Source organism: Eriocheir sinensis, chromosome 32 (genome assembly GCF_024679095.1).
Source record: "Eriocheir sinensis breed Jianghai 21 chromosome 32, ASM2467909v1, whole genome shotgun sequence".
Lineage (NCBI taxonomy): Eukaryota > Metazoa > Arthropoda > Malacostraca > Decapoda > Varunidae > Eriocheir > Eriocheir sinensis.
This window is the reverse complement of record NC_066540.1, coordinates 11,304,300-11,323,261: the sequence shown is the minus strand read 5'-3', so window position 1 is coordinate 11,323,261 and position 18,962 is coordinate 11,304,300. Positions and strand designations below refer to the sequence as shown.

At 47.7% G+C, this 18,962-nt stretch overlaps 1 long non-coding RNA gene across 1 annotated transcript in view; it reads left to right on the top strand.

Moving 5' to 3' along the window:
- The first annotated feature begins 4,514 nt into the window (after positions 1-4,514).
- The window catches only part of LOC127006138 (uncharacterized), a 79,638-nt gene continuing 65,190 nt past the window's right edge, over positions 4,515-18,962 (top strand). Inside the window, exon 1 of the long non-coding RNA XR_007759097.1 lies at positions 4,515-4,734. This is a non-coding gene — a long non-coding RNA (uncharacterized LOC127006138). The remainder of the gene's footprint in view (positions 4,735-18,962) is intronic.

Here is an 18,962-nt window from a genome sequence, read left to right as displayed (position 1 = left end):
TTCTTTTCTTCATGTCTTACCTCCTTCCTTCCTCCCTTCATTCTATCTTTCCTTCCTTCCTTCTTTTCTTCTTGTCTTCCTTCCTTCCTCCCTTCATTCTATCTTTCCTTCCTTCCTTCTTTTCTTCTTGTCTTCCTTCCTTCCTCCCTTCATTCTTTCTTTCCTTCCTTCCTTTTTTCCTTCCTTCCCTTCTTCTTTTCTTCTTATCTTCCTTCCTTCCTCTCTTCATTCTTTCTTTCCTTCCTTCCTATTTTCCTTCCTTCCCTCCTTCTTTTCTTCTTATCTTCCTTCCTTCCTTCCTCCCTTCATTCTTTCTTTCCTTCCTTCCTTCTTTCCAAACATCCCTCATTCTTTTCTTCTTATCTTCCTTTCTTCCTTCCTCCCTTCTTTCTTTCTTTCCTTCCTTCCTTCTTTCCAAAGCTCCCTCCTTCTTTTCTTCTTGTCTTCCTTCCTTCCTTCCTCCCTTCATTCTATCTTTCCTTCCTTCCCTCTTTTCTTCTTGTCTTCCTTCCTTCCTTCCTCCCTTTATTCTTTCTTTGCTTCCTTCCTTCTTTCCAAACTTCCCTCCTTCTTTTCTTCTTATCTTCCTTCCTTCCTTCCTCCCTTCATTCTTTCTTTGCCTCCTCTCTCTCCTGTATCTTTCTTATTTCCCTCCCTCCTTCCTTCTTTCTCCCCACTTTCCCTCCTTCCTCCCAACTCCATACTTGCTTCCATCTTTCTCTTCCAGTCTTCATTTCCTTCCTTCATCCTTCCTTCCTTTATTTTTCCTCTATCCCTTTTTCTCTTATTTCCTTTTTTCCTTCTCATTTATGTTTCACTTTTTCTTCTCTTCTTCCCTCCTTCCCTCCTTCCTTCTTTCTTTCCTTTTGATCTTCCCTTTCATCCACTCATCTTTCCTTTATTCTTTCATTCCTTCCTTCCTTCCTTCATTCATTCATTCAATCATGTATTTATTTATTCTTTTTTTCTTCATTTCATTCCATTCATCCTTCCCTAGTGCCTTCCTTCCCTCCCTCTTTTCTCCATTCATTCATTCAGTCAGATTTTCTTCCTTCCATTCCTTCCATCCTTCCCTCGTGCACTCCACCATTTCTTCCCTCCTTCCCTCGTGCATTCCTTCATTCCTTCCCTCCTTCCTTCGTGCACTCCTCCATTCCTTCCCTCCTTCCCTCGTGTCCTCCGTCATTCCTTCCCTCCTTCCCCCGTGTCCTCCTCCATTCCTTCCTGCTTCCCTCCGCCAACTTGGAGCGCCGCGGCTGTCGACGGTCCGACTCTGAATTGGATTAATTTGACACCGGGTGAAAGTCTTTTTTGTTTTTTCTTGGCCTTTTTTCTAATCGAGGGTGGAAATTAATTTAAAATGTAAATGCTTCCGCCACCACCACCGCCGCCGCCGCCACCACCACCACCACCACCACCATCACAGAATCAGAGAGTAAAAGAAAAGCAAAAATAAAGATAAATGCTAGACTTTTTCCTGTGTGTATCTGTATGTGTGTGTGTGTGTGTGTGTGTGTGTGTGTGTGTGTGTGTGTGTGTGTGTGTGTGTGTGTGTGTGTCATTCACCCATGTTTTGACTACGTGCTGGACCTGTAGTTGCCAGTCAGTCCTATTGAGTGCATTGGAAGTGTGTGTGTGTGTGTGTGTGTGTGTGTGTGTGTGTGTGTGTGTGTGTGTGTGTGTGTGTTTACTGCGCACTCATGTGGGTGGACATGATGTTGTGTGATGGTGGTGGTGGTGTGATTTGATGGGATAATCAGTGTTTTAACGAGGTGCAGCGTGTTTGGTGCCGCTGTGTGTGTGTGTGTGTGGGTGTGTGTGCGTGTGTGTGTGTGTGTTGAGAGAGAGAGTGAAAGCAGTCCTCTCCACAGTGTTTCTCCTGCCTCCTATTTTTCCGTCCTCCACAAAACCCACGAGCTCGACTCAACAAGAAAATGAGATGCTTTATCATGTTTATTTGGCGGGGCGCGGCGAGCCCTGACAGCGGGTCTTCTGCATGTCAAGTGTCCTCGGCGAGGCTCGGGCCGCGCCGCCTTGCATTATGTAGCGGTGCAGCGGCTCCCGGCGGGCCACGGCTGGCTTGCTGCGCCCCGCGCCACCTGGCACACCCCTGGAGGCCACACGGAGGATTTCCCGGGCTTAAAGTCGTGTTTTATTCATTTTCTGTCGTTTTTAGCTTATGAAAAGTGGAGCGGAGGCGGTGGCGGCGGTGGAGACCGTCGGTGCCTCAAGCGGATTATATTTAGATGTGACGTGGAATCCCTGATGTAACGCCCGTCACGGCGACACCTGGCGGTAGATATATTCGGGATATGCCAACAGTAATATGACCGTTATGTCCTGAAATGGCTAAATTCGGCTGATTATATATACGGGGCCCGGCGAGCAGGTCCTCGCCGGACTTGCCGCGGCCAGCTCCATAAACCTTCATTATGGCAGACTTTTATCTCCATTATTCCCGAAGAACGTCATCTCGAGAGGGATTGATGTCCCTGGAGGAAGGACGCGGCAGCCGGCGTCACTTCGCAGCGGCAGTGACGGCGGCGGTGAGGAGAGGAGCGGGTGGAAGCGCTGGTGGTGGTGGTGGTGGTGGTGGTGGTGGTGCACGCGTGTGTGTGATGACTGAGTCACCTGGCGCACAGCGGCACTCCGGTCGTCATATATTTCCATAAGCTGGACTCTGGCGGACTTTAGCGTCTCCCACCTTCACAAGTATAGCGCCATAAAGCTTCATTGCCGTCGTCTCCGGCCGTCTGGTGTCTTACGGGGAAACAATAGCCGGGGAAACACCACTTTACGGCCGCCTCCGCCGCCCCGGACGCGCCCCCCTCCCCCCGCAGCCATCCGTCTTGATTCCTCGGGCGGCGCTGCGCTTGTTATTCACCCGCGAGTCTCCCTACTTAGCATTCCCGACTTTTATGGGCGGTGTCAAGTGCAGGTATTAAAATTTACAGCTCGTGGCGTCGCGGCCGAAGCTGCGAGGCGAACAGTCCATTGTTTCCCGGTCAAGAATCACCTCGTATTTGTAACCACACTACGCGGGGAGCCTCGGCGGAGGGGTGTTTGTTATTTTCCCATTGTATATTTGTTGTAGTGGCGGTGGTGGTGGACACACACACACACACACACACACACCGGAGAAAAAGGCCGTGGAAGGATGACCCGTTTTCGCTGTTCATGACATTCCCGCTTTGTCCCCGACCCTCTGCATCCCTTCCTTCATCTTTAGCCGCGGGGGGAGGAGGGGTGTCTCTCTCTCTCTCTCTCTCTCTCTCTCTCTCTCTCTCTCTCTCTCTCTCTCTCTCTCGCCGCGGGCACTCAAGGCGTCCCCCAGCCATGCACGGGGCGGCGGGGGACGGGGAGGACAGGGTGAGCGCCCGCCAACCCTCGCCCTGAGTTATCGCCGCCCGAGTCTATTCATTACGGCGACGCGACATTACCACCGTGGGTCTTGCCGCCACCAACACGACAATTACCAATTTGCAATAGCCAGTAATTCGTGGACGCATTAGCCACTTCCCTGACAATCCACCCACCCACCCACCTATACCCACCTGCCTACCCACCTACACCACCCCCGCTACCACTACTACTACTACTATTACTACCATTTCTACTACTACTACTCTCAACTCTATCCCCACCCAATCAATCCTCCTATATAGTTCACCACCAGCGCACCCATCTATTTAGAGTTTGTTTATTTCCCCTTCAACACTACTACTTCTACTACTACTACTACTACTACTACTACTACTACTACTACTATTGTCACCACTATTGCTGTTAACGTTAGATGCACTCACCATCGCCTCCATTATACGATATACTGCCACCACACACAACTCATAGCCTGTCCTCGAGCCATCTACCCCCTTCCCCCCCTTTTCTCTCTCTCTCTCTCTCTCTCTCTCTCTCTCTCTCTCTCTCTCTCTCTCTCTCTCTCTCTCTCTCTCTCTCTCTCTCTCGTTTTCTGTGGTCTTGTTACTCGTGATCAACCCAACCGATTATCACAAAGAAGATGGAAGATCGTCCTCCTACTCTTCTTCCCTCCCTCCCTCCTCCTCCTCCTCCTCCTCCGGGCACGCCTCACCCACGCCGCCGGCAGGTAAATAAAGAGGGCAAGAAGCGAGGCGATCCGTCCCATTACGCCGCACCGGAAATTATGAGAACTAAATTATGAGGCCAGAAATTATAGCTTGAGCAGCCCCGCCAGTTAGTGATACGGCGACCCCCTCTGTTTTTGTGCGCCGGGCAGGGAGGGGGGGGGGAGTGGAGGGAGGGGCGCCTGGTCTGTGTGTGTGTGTGTGTGTGTGTGTGTGTGTGTGTATGTGTGTGTGTGTGTGTGTGTGTGTGTGTGTGTGTGTGTGTTCAGACTTTTGTGCATACGAGTATTAACACTTTTTTTCTTTTTTTTTGTGGTGACGTGCTAGATAGGAGGTGTTATCATAGGTAGAAATTAGGTTAAGTACATCACACTAGCTCAGTCTTACTAAAGTTTCTCCTCTTTTTTTTCAGTTTCAACAAGAGAAAAAAATTAGGCAGAGTATGTCACACTTGATTAATCTTACCAAAGTTTCTCCTCTTTTCTCAGTTTCAACAAGAGAAAAAAAATTAGACTGAGTACATCACACAAGATCAATCTTACCAAAGTCTCTCCTCTCTTTTCAGTTTCAACGAGAGAAGGAGACCACAAATTAACCAGCTCGTGCATCGTTTTCTATGTGTGAACGAGTAAGTATCGACGTTTACTTTGATGCTATATGAGGGTTGTGGTTCGGTTAGGTTTAAGTAAAGCTAGATATAACATACTGAAGAACGATTTATTTAGTATTATAACGCTAAGGCATTGTCGTTTACTCCCATCGGTTGCCATAACAATAAGAAAAACAAACTACAGCATTTTTTTGACACATCGGGGAAGGCATGAGGAGCATACTAGTTAAAAAGATGAAAGAAATAGATTAGTTAGACCTCATTCATAAAAGGGTTACACACCATATCCACATAGCTAGAAATACATAACTCTCTCTCTCTCTCTCTCTCTCTCTCTCTCTCTCTCTCTCTCTCTCTCTCTCTCTCTCTCTCTCTCTCTCTCTCTCTCTCTCTCTCTCTCTCTCTCTCTCTCTCTCTCTCTCTCTCTCTCTCTCTCTCTCTCTCTCTCTCTCTCTCTCTCTCTCTCTCTCTCTCTCTCTCTCTCTCTCTCTCTCTCTCTCTCTCTCTCTCTCTCTCCCTACACATGTTACACCACGTCTCTCTCCCTCCCTCTCTCTGTATATCTCCCATTCCCTCTCCCTCTCCCTTCCTCTCCCTATCTCTCATTCTCTCCCCTTCTCTCCCTCGCTCCCCGCCGCTCCCTCCCGCCCTCCTCATCACGGTAATTGGCTTGTAATGGTTGTTTCCGTGAAGTGGGTGATTCCTCCCCTTAATCACTGATATGCCCCTTTGCTCCACCTCTCACGCGCCCAGCCACCTGTCCACCAACACACACACACACACACACACACACACACTCAGAGGCGAAGCGAATCAATGACAGCTGACCTAACACTATTTTCTTCTTGTTCTTCTTATTGTTTATGTTCTCGTTGTTCTAGTTTTAGTTAATCTTTTTCTTCTTCTTTTTCCTCTTCTTCTTCCCCTTGTCTTCTTGTCTCTCTTCTGTTTGTTGAGGTTTCGAAGTGGATTTATTTTAGCGAAGTTTGTGTCGATACGAAATTAAGCAAATGATACCAATTCCTCCCCTTCCCCCCTTTCTCTCTCTCTCTCTCTCTCTCTCTCTCTCTCTCTCTCTCTCTCTCTCTCTCTCTCTCTCTCTCTCTCTCTCTCTCTCTCTCTCTCTCTCTCTCTCTCTCTCTCTCTCTCTCTCTCTCTCTCTCTCTCTCTCTCATCCCTTCCATCCCCACCTCAACCATCCCCTCCACTCACCCTCCCATCACCCTCTTTCCCCTCCTTCCCTCCCTTTCCCCTCTTCCCCTCAACCGCGATTAGACCGTAGATGAGCATGGGCCGAGAGGGGAGGAGGAGGGAGGAGGAGGGGACGAATGGCCTTCCCCTCTTTCTGGTATTGTCATGAGGGATTACTCGGAGTCCTTCTTTTTATTCACTAGCTGCGCGCGCGTGTGTGTGTGTGTGTGTGTGTGTGTGTGTGTTCATGATTTAATATATCCGCCGAAGGAAAAGGCAAATTATATCAGCTATGGAATCGATTATATTCTTCAACTTTCAATTCCGTTACTCTCTCTCTCTCTCTCTCTCTCTCTCTCTCTCTCTCTCTCTCTCTCTCTCTCTCTCTCTCTCTCTCTCTCTCTCTCTCTCTCTCTCTCTCTCTCTCTCTCTCTCTCTCTCTCTCTCTCTCTCTCTCTCTCTCTCTCTCTCTCTCTCTCTCTCTCTCTCTCTCTCTCTCTCTCTCTCTCTCTCTCTCAATTCGTTGGTTTATTATTTCTTACATTTCCTTTTAAACTCACTCTTTCACTCGCTCCCACAGATCCTCCTCCTCCTCCTCCTCCTCCTCCTCCTCCTCCTCCTCGTCTTCCGTCTCCTCCTCCTCCATTACCAGACTCACGTACAGCAATGAGAGGGTTAGTGTCGGAGTCACGGAGGTTAAGGAAATAGCTTGTTCATTTCTCATATGTGACGGGGACACGCACACGAGCGGACACACACACACACACACACACACACACACACACACACACACACACACACACACACACACACACACACACACACACACACACAACTAACGCAACCTCTATCTCTCCCCTATCCGTCAATCACTATAACAGAGAGAGAGAGAGAGAGAGAGAGCACAACATCTTGCGTCACACATCCAATATGACGCCAATCCCTGTCTCGTTTTATTGACAAATATCCCGAGATAGATTGTGTGGTTTGGTGGCACGCCCGTCTTCCCTCCAGCCCTCCATATCCTTCTCCATCCCTCCCTCCCTCCCTCCCTCCCTCTATTCCTCCGCGGCTAGCTGGCTGCGGGGATCTGTCCGTCTATCTGTCAGGCTGTCTGTTGTGCGTCTTCCTAGCTAGCCCGCATAACCATTCACTTCTCTCCTTTTCTCTCTCTCTCTCTCTCTCTCTCTCTCTCTCTCTCTCTCTCTCTCTCTCTCTCTCTCTCTCTCTCTCTCTCTCTCTCTCTCTCTCTCTCTCTCTCTCTCTCTCTCTCTCTCTCTCTCTCTTTTCTGCTACTTCTTTTTAACGTTTCCGCCTTCGCTAACGCCTTTTGCCCGTTCCCTCATCTTTTTATTACCTTTCAATCATTTTATCTCCTTTTAGTCCTCATCTTATCTGTTTTCCTGCCTGCCTCTCTTCCTTCTGTCGTATCCGTCTTAAGCGCTCACTCCTTGTTCCTGTCCTCCCAATCCTACTTCTCAGTTTTCTTATTCCTTAGTTCTCGTCCCCCTCTCGTCCTTCACCTTTCACCTCCATTTTACCCCTTTGTTCATGCTCTAATACAGCTTTTCCGACTAACTTACTTTCTCTGTCATCTGGTCTCCTCTCCCACCATCTCCCATTTCTCCATCTCAACCCCTTCCATCATTTACCCTCACCACTATACTACCACCTTTCAACCCCCACTACAATCACCTCCTAGTATGCTTCTTCCTCCCCTTCGCTATTCTTCTTCTCCATCTTTCCCATTCCTCTTCGTATTCGGTATTTGTATTCGAATACATTCGAATACCGTATTTGGGCGTATTCGTATTCGAATAAATATTGATAGAAATCAAAGTATTCGCATTCGTATTCGAATACAAGGGGAACGTATTCGTATTCTGTGAATAATCTGACGAATACTTCAAAATTTATGATCAGAAATAACAGCCGTTGTTGCTTACAACTCCATCCTCCTGGGCGGACGTGTAATCGTCGTGTATAGTTACACAGGGTTCGCAGATTGTGACAGTGCGGTTGGAGTCTGACTTAGTGACTCAGTTGCCACTTGCCAGTGTGGACGTTGAATGTGTGTTCATGAGCTCATTTTGCTGTTGCATAACTTCAGAACAGTTCGAAACCCTGTTACGTCGAGAAGGCATCTTTCACTGAAAAATATTTATGAATGTATTCATGAATACTTTTAAGAAGTATTCGTTTTTGTATTCGAATTAAATACATTTCACTGTATTCGAGTTCGTATTCGTATTCGTTGGAATTTGAAGTATTCGTATTCGTATACAAAATGTATTCACTCCATCCCTGCTTCCATCATCCCCCAGCTTTCCCCTCTCTTCCCCTTTTATCATTTAACCCCCACAACCACCACCTCTACCTCCAACTACCATCACCTCCCAGCCTCCTCCCTCCTCCCATCACCTTCCAGTTTCCTTCCTCCTTCCATTACCTCCCTTTTTTCTCCCTCCTTCTTTTTGGCTGTCTCTCCCCTCGCGCCACCTCCTCCCTCCTCCTCTTCCTCCTCCTCCTCCTCCTCCTCCTTCACCCCCCTCCCAATATGGCGCTCCACTTTGATGGCTCCTGCGGGAAGGGTTTAAAAGCGGCAGGTATCGGGGCGTCCATCCGCTTATGAGCAGCCTTCCTCACCTGTCCTCCTCACCTGCAAGTTTTTCTCTTTCCTCTTTCTCTTACTCTTTGCTCCTCGTCTTGGTCTTCGTTTCTCCTCAGCACCTCTCTTTCGATCTCTGTTTCTGTCATTTCTTTTCCTCTTTTTCGTGTCATATCTGTTGCTCTTTTCTTCTTCCTCTTCCTCCTCTTTTCCTTTATCCTCCCCTCACTTCTCTTCTCTATTTTACCTTTTTATCCTACTCTTTCTAATCTCCCTCTTCGTAAATCCCGCAAGCCTGTATATATATTTATCACTGGTATGTCTATCCCTCCTTCTCTCATCCTCCTCTTATTTTTCTTTCATTTATCATCTCCTCCTCTTCTCCTCCTCTCCCTCTATCCCTCCTTCTATCCCCCCTTTTCATATTCATCTTTCTCTTTCTCTTCCTCATGTTTCAGTTTTACTCATATGTAGTGGCAGTCATGTTGTGGGTGCTAATACGGTACAAATTCAATAAAAGATCGGATAAATTCATGGATAGTGATGTTAGGTGGGGTTAGTTTCACAGGAGCTGCCATGTATCGGACCACTGACCACTTGCAGACTTCTTATGTTCATATATAACACACAAAACCCTTTACCTATATGCTCCTCCCACGTCCCTCTTCCCCCTAATCCGATTCCTTCTCTTCCTCCTCTTCGTGGGCGTGTGAGGGGAGGTAGGAAAAACGGGGTGATCTGAGAGAGCCATTACGAAGTCGCGGGGGTGATCGGCGACTTCGAGGCCTCACCCGCACCCCTCCCACCCCTCCCTGCCCCTCCCTGCCCCTCCTCGCCCCTCCCTGCCCCTCCCTACCTCTCCCTGCCCCTGCCTCGTCCTGTCATTCGGTTGATGGCGCCACGCTTATTGCCCCTCACCGATTCTTGGAGCCCCCGCCCCGACCTCCACCCCGTGACCGCGAGAAAGAAGAGGGAGACAGTGGAGAGACTAGGAGAGAGAGAGAGAGAGAGAGAGAGAGAGAGAGAGAGAGAGAGAGAGAGAGTGTACACCGCCTTTTCACTCTTCTTCATCTTCGTCCTTCTTTCCTCCTCCATATAATTCTCTCTCTCTCTCTCTCTCTCTCTCTCTCTCTCTCTCTCTCTCTCTCTCTCTCTCTCTCTCTCTCTCTCTCTCTCTCTCTCTCTCTCTCTCACACCGTTCATCCATCTTTCACCTTCACTTACCTTCCCGACTCTCCGCTTCTCCCTTTCTCTCTCCCCTACCTCCATCTCTCTCTTCCTCAATCATCCCGTCCCTCCATCCCTCCTCCTCACCGTCAATCCCTTCACCGTCATTCTCTCTCTCCCTTTCCCCCTCCTCCTCTTTCTGTTATGTTCCTCCACTCGAAACCCTCCCTCTCTCCCTCTTTTCTCTCCACTCTTTTCAACACCTTCCTCCTTCCCTTTCCTTTTTTCGCTTTTTTGTCCTTTTTTTCCTCCTTCTCCATGCTTTCTTCTCCCCTTTTGTTCTCTTCTCCCTTTTGAACACTTTCCTCCCTCCCTTTTCTTCTCTCCCCCTTCTCCATTCTTTCCTCTCCCTCTTTCCCTCCTTCCTTCTCTCCTAACACCATTTCTATACATTTCCTCCTCATCTACCGTTTTCTCTTTTCCCCCTTTTCTTTCCTTCCTATTTTCCTCCCTATCTATTTCCCTCCCTCTCGTTATTCCTCCAAACATCTCTCAACATCTACAGCTATACATCTTCTCCTGCTTTTTTTTTTATATGTACTGTATTTTTTCTTTGTTTCTCTCCTCTATTTCAATTCCTTCACTTCCACTAAGCTCACCTGTATGTGTAGTTTTCCCTTTATTCCTTCATTTTATTTTCCCTTCGTGTATCTTCTATTCTTTTTCTTTTTCTACTCAGTATTCATGGGTGCCGATCTCTTAATTTTCCTGTTATTGTTTATCTTGCGTTTTCATTTTTTTCTACTACGGTTTTTTTTTTCCATTTCACATCATTCCATCTTTCTTTGTTCTTCTTTTCTCTTAGCTCCTTTTCTTTTAGTTTACCTTTCCTCGTTTTTTTTTTGTGTATATCTTTCCTTTGTTTGTTTTTCCCTCTTCCACATTATTTCACTCTATATGTTTCACTCTTAGCTCGTTTTCTTTTGGTTATAATTCTACAAACAAATTATGTCTCAAATATACGTCAGTCCATCACTCTATCTCTTTCTCTTCATATTATTTTTTCTCTCATAGCTTCGTGTCTTCAAGTTATATTTCCAAAACCATTAGCTCTTTATATATAGGCCTACTTATCCACCTAACTCTTTTTGCGTCTCAATAACTACTAGCTTACATTCCTGTCTCTCTCTCTCTCTCTCTCTCTCTCTCTCTCTCTCTCTCTCTCTCTCTCTCTCTCTCTCTCTCTCTCTCTCTCTCTCTCTCTCTCTCTCTCTCTCTCTCTCTCTCTCTCTCTCACGTCAGTCTCTTCCTTTTCCCCTTTTCCTCATTTTAACAGCCCTTTGTCTTCCTTTTTTTTCTTTCACATTATCAGTCACTTCCTTTTTCCCTCACATTCCCATTCTTTTTCCTCCCACGTCCCTCAGTCTCCCTCCATTTCTGCCTCACACGCCTAGTTAGTGTCCCTTCCTCTCCCTTATCTACCCCTCATCCCTCCCTCCCTTTTATCTCTCCCTCCCTCTCACCCTCCCTCCCTCTCTCTTCGTTCCTTTCGCTTAAATTTGTAGCTTTTTCTCCGTCTCATTCATTCCACATCCATCTTTTTCTTTGTCTATCTCTTTGTATCTTCCTGTTTCACTTCATCATTCTTTTCCTCTCTCTCTCTCTCTTGATTTCATTTCCACAATTTCGTCTATCCTTCATTCATCCACTATCCCTCCCTCACTTTCTCTATCACCCTCTCCCTCTCTTTATCTTTCTATGTCACTCCCTCGTTCTCTTCATCTCTCTTGATTACATTTCCACAGTTTTGCCTATCCTTCACTCATCCTCTAGCCCTCCCTCGCTTTCTCTATCGCCCTCGCCCCTTCTCTCTCTTTCTCCCTCTCTCCCCCTCGCATTCTCTCTCTCGGTTCTCACGGCTCGGCCTCACTAAATGTTCCTATTACGTTGTGCAAGCGGCGCGTATGGACTTGAATCTGTCATTTCACGGTAAATCAGAGTTGTAGCCGCGATCCCGCCCTCCGCCCTCACATCATTCCATTTCGGGTATTGTGGAGATGGACGGACGCGGGGTGGAGGAGGAAGAGGAGGTGGTGGTAGAGGAGGAGTGAGAGGGAATACTATTTGTTGGACCCCGCGGTTTGGCTTTCGGTATTATAATAAAGTGGATAGACTAATAGAGTGGACGAAAGATGGAAGATAAGAAGATAGCGGAGAGAGGAATGTGTGGAGCAAGGATGGAAGAGAGGGAGGTAGGAAGGAAGGAAAGAAAGTTTGAAGTTGTCGTGTTGGTGTAATACTCTCTCTCTCTCTCTCTCTCTCTCTCTCTCTCTCTCTCTCTCTCTCTCTCTCTCTCTCTCTCTCTCTCTCTCTCTCTCTCTCTCTCTCTCTCTCTCTCTCTCTCTCTCTCTCTCTCTCTCTCTCTCTCTCTCTCTCTCTCTCTCTCTCTCTCTCTCTCTCTCTCTCTCTCTCTCTCTCTCTCTCTCTCTCTCTCTCTCTCTCTCCCCCCCCCCCCCACCATTCAGCCAGCACATTACCACCGTCCTAAACACAACCTTACTTCCCTCCGCCGCCACACTCCGAAGCCTCTCACTTTCCCTCCAAGCCTCTCCCCTCCTTCCTTCCTTCCCCTCTCCCTCCCACCCGCACTAAAACATTCATAGACAGCCGGAGCTAAACGCGACGAGCGATGGTGGTTTCTCGTCTACTTCGTTTGGAGGGTATGTAGGAGGAGGAGTAGGAGGAGGGGAAGCAGGTACAGCAGGAGGAGCAGGAGGATGAGGACGGAAGAGGGGGAGTGGGGGGCGAGGTGTGCCTTGCCTCCCGCCTTCCAGGCTCGTATTCTCGGCACGCCGTGTCTCGGAAGCTCCCGCCGCCACCTGGAACCCTTGCCCCGGAAAGCCTCCCCGGAATAAACGTCCAGGTGTTGTTGAAGCCGTAATTTGATTAAGGAACACGCGAGGTGCAGTGGGATGAGGCTCCCCGCCACCCGCCGCCCGCCGCCGCCGCCCGAAGAAGGTACCGCCGCGGACAAAGGCGCCCGGCCGGCCGAGCACAACATTGTGGGAGGAGACTCAGCGCTGAGAAACTCGAGGAAAACTGGGCTCGCGTATTCCTCAGAGATTCCCTAACGTTTTAGTCGACGCCGCGGAAAGCGATGCGCAGTTGTTTAAATATACATGGCACGGCACTGTGTTCCCCCGCGTGGCTCAGGACTTCGTGGCGGCTCGGGGAGAGACGCTGCTTTCCACATGATTATTTACACTGGAGTTTTACAGCGGCGGCAGCACACCCCGCCCGCCCATGCCGCCCCCGCCCGTCCACGCCCGCGGCGGGGGGCGGTGGACGGGGGCGGCGGCGGCGAGGCGCGGGTTCGAACAAAGTCGATGAAAGTGGCGGGAAAATGGAAAAGCGTGCGCCTGCTGCTGCCGACAACTGGCGGAGTCGCGGCTAATTTGGTGCACCTCTGGGAATCGCGATTCCAGTTGGAACAGCAAGGTGAAAGACAGAAGTGGGAATTGGGAATGGAGCTGGAGCCACGGGGACCATTCCAAAACCATTCCCGGCCACTCTGTTTTATTAAATCGCTTCATCACAATTTTAGGTTAGCGGTGGGGATCTTTCAGCGGAGCCCCCGGGGGAGGCGCGCCCCCTGGGGACCCCGAGGCCGGAATGGATATTGGTGAACGGCGCGTGGCTGTGGCGGTGGTGGTCACGTGCGTGTGTACCTGTGTGTGTGTGTGTGTGTGTGTGTGTGTGTGTGTGTGTGTGCGCGCGTGTGTGTATGTGTGTGTGTGTGTGTCCTGATAGTTGCGGCAGTCACATGTGTGTATACCTGTGTTTGTCTTTGTGCTCTCTCTCTCTCTCTCTCTCTCTCTCTCTCTCTCTCTCTCTCTCTCTCTCTCTCTCTCTCTCTCTCTCTCTCTCTCTCTCTCTCTCTCTCTCTCTCTCTCTCTCTCTCTCTCTCACATGATATGGTTCCGTGTACAGTTTATCATGTCAAAATAAAGTTAAAACACGCAAACCCCCCCAACCCCCTCCCACATCTTTTCATTCAAACACCGCCTATACTTCTGGTCCACGCATCCTTTCTCCTCCCTAAGCAGTACTTGTTCCTCATTTTTCAATCACTAACACAACCCTGTCAATAATACCTCATACACTCTCCCCTTGGACTGCACTGACTGCCGCTCTTAGTCATGTTTCCTTACCCTTTGTATGATAGAATGCTTGTAACCTCCCCTGCTACACTCTAACACAGTATCTTTATTAGGCAAGGCAGCAAATCACAAGCAAACTCTCCACTATTTTCCTCTCTACACACCCTCGAATTCCCGCCATTGTGACATCTACACCCCAATTCCGGCTTCCTCATCCGCCCCCCACATACGCACACACACGCACACACACACACTCTTCAGCTGTACAAACGTGTGAGTACATACATGTGTGCTTCCCGCCTCACCCTTTTCACAGGCGCTGCTCTATTGAAGGAGAAACAGAGAAAGTTCGCGTATCTTTTTCGTCCCATATAAAAATGTTCTTTAGATTGAATCTCACTGTTTGCATCAGAAAGAGAGAGAAAAATGGGGAAAGCTCGTGTATTCAGGCCGGCATGCAGGGCGGCTTGGGGGAACAGGCGAAGGGAAGCAAGAGTGCGAGGAAAAAGAGAGAAAGATAGATAGATAGATGGAGAAAAAGGGAGAGAGACAGGGAGTGAGACAGAGAGAGAGCGCATCCAATCACAGAAGTAGTGGCAGTAGTAATAGAAGTAGTAGGAACTGTCGTTGTCGTAGTAGTAGTAGTAGTAGTAGTAGTAGCGGGGAGGGTGACAGCAGCGGAGTGTGATGAAATGGTAATGGGAGCGCCGGGGGAGGAATATTGGGAGGGTGGAGAGAGGAGGGGGGATGAGGGGATGGTAAAGGTGTAATAGGGGGAGGGGGTCAGGGTGAGGGGAGGGTGAGAGGGAGGATAGGAGGGAGGGAGGGAAAGAATTAACGGGAGGGATAAATGTGTGTGCATGTGTGTGTGTGTGTGTGTGTGTGTGTGTGTGTGTGTGTGTGTGTGTGTGTGTGTGTGTGTGTGTGTGTGTGTGTGTGTGTGTGTGTGTGTGTGTTTGGGTCCCCCTGTGTATGTGTTTTTTTCTGATTTTCTGTTTCTCTTTTTGTCTCTTCGTCTCTCTCTCTCTCTCTCTCTCTCTCTCTCTCTCTCTCTCTCTCTCTCTCTCTCTCTCTCTCTCTCTCTCTCTCTCTCTCTCTCTCTCTCTCTCTCTCTCTCTCTCTCTCTCTCTCTCTCTCTCTCTCTCTCTCTCTCTCTCTCTCTCTCTCTCTCTCTCTCTCTCTCTCTCTCTCTCTCTCTCTCTCTCTCTCTCTCTCTCTCTCTCTCTCTCTCTCTCTCTCTCTCTCTCTCTCTCTCTCTCTCTCTCTCTCTCTCTCTCTCTCTCTCTCTCTCTCTCTCATATTGTACCCCTCCACTCTCTTCCCTGTCTCCCTTCCTCCCTCTTCCAACCCAAACCCACCCACACCCACCCCGCGGCCGATTAAAACTCCAAACTTCATAAACAACTTCATTTAGTCTCACAGCCCATCCCGCCCACCCGCTGCAATCACTATCGTCACAGCCCGCCACCTCCTCCCCTTCCCTCTGCTTCCCTTCCCTCTCCTTCCCCCTCCCATCCCATTCTCTTCCCCCGGCCGTGTCCTTCCCCCTTGCAATAGTAACCCTCCACACCCAGGCAATTTTGGCGCGGAATCTGCCCGGATTAGCGTGAGCCGCGTAACATTTACACCTGTATGTGGAGGCCGTAATTGTGTGTCAGAGAACCGCCGCCCAAAGCCGCCTGTATCATGGTCCGCGGCTGTCCGGTGCTGAGGCCTCGCTCGTGACATTAGCGAGACCCGATCACCCAGCTTCCACCGCCGCCGCCACTGCCGCTGTGTTCACCATTGCCGCCGCCGCCGCTCCTGTTACTCATCGTCTGGCTGCTTGTTGGCTTGTCTGTACGTGTTATCTGTCTGCTTGTGTATGGCTGTGCAGTGGAGCTGGGTTGTGTTTACGCCTGCGTCTGTGTGTTAGTGTAGTTCTTTTTTTTTTGCTGTTATTACTACTACTACTACTACTACTACTACTACTACTACTTCCACAACAACAACAGCAGCAATAACAACGACTGCAAAGCTCTGTATCATTTCAAAGCTAGATATTTTTCCCTTTTTCCCTTTTCACACACACACACACACACACACACACACACACACACACACACACACACACACACACATACGCACGCACACTCGCACAATGTGTAAATCTGGTGGGGTTTGCCCGGTTTGATCTCCCTCTGTTATTAGTTTTCATTGCTCGAGTTTTCTATTTCGCAAACTGTATTTCGCAGGATCTCGGCCCCACACGCTGCATTATTCGTTACCGCGCAAATATTAAGTCCCGTTTCATACCTTTAGTCGTAAATATCGACGTTAAAACTGCTCTCGTTGTGTGCATATACCTTAACCGTATATTTTTGGATATAGTGTATTTTTGTGTGTATTATTTCTCAATCTCCCTTTTTATTCAATGCACACCGGGCGAGCTAAGTTATGGATCCGAAAGGTTACGAGTGATATGCCGCGCACTCGTTACTTCCGGCTGAAATATTTCTCTTTATTTACCTACAAAAGCCACGGAAACGTACGAGGGAGAGATTTGTTACAATAATATCAACTGAGGAGAGTGAATAATTTGATTGAAGCGTCAGAAGCCACTCTCGTAACATGATTGGGTTGAAGGTGAAAAGTGACAATACAGAACTAACAGGTGGACGTGAGGTAGGATCAGGGAACAGAGGTATAACTAAATGTATGAGTCATGTACAGAAAATACCAATAATGTACAGCAAGTATTTACATATTTACAAGAAAAAACTAGACAAAGGAAGATTCAAAAGAAGGAAGACATTGAATTGAGCGTAAAGGACAACTGGACTGATTTCTCAGGCGTGAAAATGAACAAAATGTATAACAACTCGAAAATAATAGATATAAAAGAATGACAAGACAGAACACAGGCAGACACGGAGGAGAGAACAACAGTTGGGCGCAAATAAGAAAAGCTCTAAATGAATTTCACACGCCAGAGGTGAGATGATTTATTACAGGCTTAGAATATAGAAAGTGTGACATGGGAAAACGCGCAGGTGACTTTGATATGGCGCAAGCGTAAAACATTTCTCATGGCTAAAGTTGATAAGATATACTGCTAAGCTCCATATTAATTAGACTGAACTAATGAATAAAGTTTAATAATAATGACAAAAATGTTGTAATGAACGCAAGTAAAGAAAATGCCATGAAATCGAAAACATAGCAAAGTATAAACACGAAGGATAATAATAAAACAAAAGATGGACTTACAGATTAATAAAAGCAAGAACTATTCCATTATAAAAAATAACATATGACTTTTTTTTATACCACAACAGCCCCTTCATCAGGTTCTCCTTTACTGTTTGTTTCTGGAAAGCTTTTCTCTTGTTTTGCTAGTTTGTCTCCTGTTTTGCAAATGCGTTTCTTGTTTGGCTAGTTTGTCTTTTCTTTTCGTTAATGTCACTTTTGTTTCATAAGTCTGTCTTTTGTTTTGCGAGTGGTCGATTGTTTCGTGAATTTGTCATTTGTCATTTTATAATTCGCGAAAACTTTTTTGGTTCTTCTTATGCAAATTTGTCACGTGTTCCATCAATATATCTTGTATCTTAAGAGTACGTCTATGACTTGTCGAATTTTTCTTTTGTTTCGCGAGAGGGCCTTCAACGGAAAATGCAGTCTTGCTTTATTTGAATTTTCTATACTACTTCTTTTTTTCTTCTTTTTTAAATTTTTCTTTCTTGTCTATTTCTTTGTTTCCATCTATCCATACATATTTATAATTCTTTCCCGTCTTTTTCTGTTCCTTTCTATCTCTCCATATCTTTCCCTTTCACTTCCACTGCTATTCATTTACATTTTGAATACTCTCTCTCTCTCTCTCTCTCTCTCTCTCTCTCTCTCTCTCTCTCTCTCTCTCTCTCTCTCTCTCTCTCTCTCTCTCTCTCTCTCTCTCTCTCTCTCTCTCTCTCTCTCTCTCTCTCTCTCTCTCTCTCTCTCTCTCTCTCTCTCTCTCTCTCTCTCTCTCTCTCTCTCTCACACGCTTTATTTTGTCAGAGGTGCAGTAATATTTCTCGCGGATTCGGCTTATTTTCGGCGGCGTGTCGGGTCATTTATTCATAGCGTATTACGAAGCCTAAGCAGTGTATTGAGTGCCATTTGTCAGACGTACACGCTCGGGCGGCGGCGGCGGCGGGGGGGGGGGGGAGGGGGGGAGGGGGGGTGACGGAGGTAGTGTTGGTGGGGGGGAATATGCGAAATGGTGGTTTTGTTCTTCCCTCCGTCTGTGTTTCCTTCTTTATCTCGTTCTGTTGTTCTCCGTTCTCCCTTCATGTGGTTAGTCTATCTTGTTATCTAGTGTTGGTAGTGAGTATCTGAATCTGTTATGCCTTTCTTGCCTCCTAATTCTTTGTTGTTGTTGCTGTTTTCTAGGTTTGATTCTCACTTTTTTATTATTTCTCTTAATTTTCTCTTCTTTTTTTTTTGTCTGACTGTTTATGGTTAGAAATTTTACGTCCTTTTTAGTTCCTCGTGTAATGTTTAGGTTAAGGTTGTTGTCTTCGTCCTTCCCTTAACGTTATTTTTTTTCTCAGTTTCATTGTTTACTCCATCCCCGTTCTTCTCTTCTTCCTTCTGTCTCTTACTTCTCTACCTTTTCCTTTTCTTCCTCCTTATCCCTCTGCTTCTCATCCTCCCCCTCCTAACCCACTGTTCTTATTATTTTCTGCCTGTTTCTCCTCCTCCCCCATCTCCTCCTTCTCCACCACCTCCTCTTCCTCTTCCTCCTCCTCTTCTCCTCCTCCACTTCCTCTTTCAGGCCCTGGACTCTAAGTGGTTGCTTCTTAACATGAAAACTTGATCCTCACTCACTACGGTGTGTGTGTGTGTGTGTGTGTGTGTGTGTGTGTGTGTGTGTGTATGTGTGTGTGTGTGTCACGGCCGCGATGCCTCAACTCGGTATACATAAGTGAACGGGCGTGGCGGCGCGGCGTCTCTAATTTAGGGCAAGTGGCCGTTAGGTGACTTTGGACTACTGGAGGAGGAGGAGGAGGAGGAGGAGGAGAGGGAGGAGGAAGGCTTACTGTGGATACCCTTCCTTCCTCCCCCCTTTCTTTCTTCTTTCCCTCCTCTGTCCTCTCTTG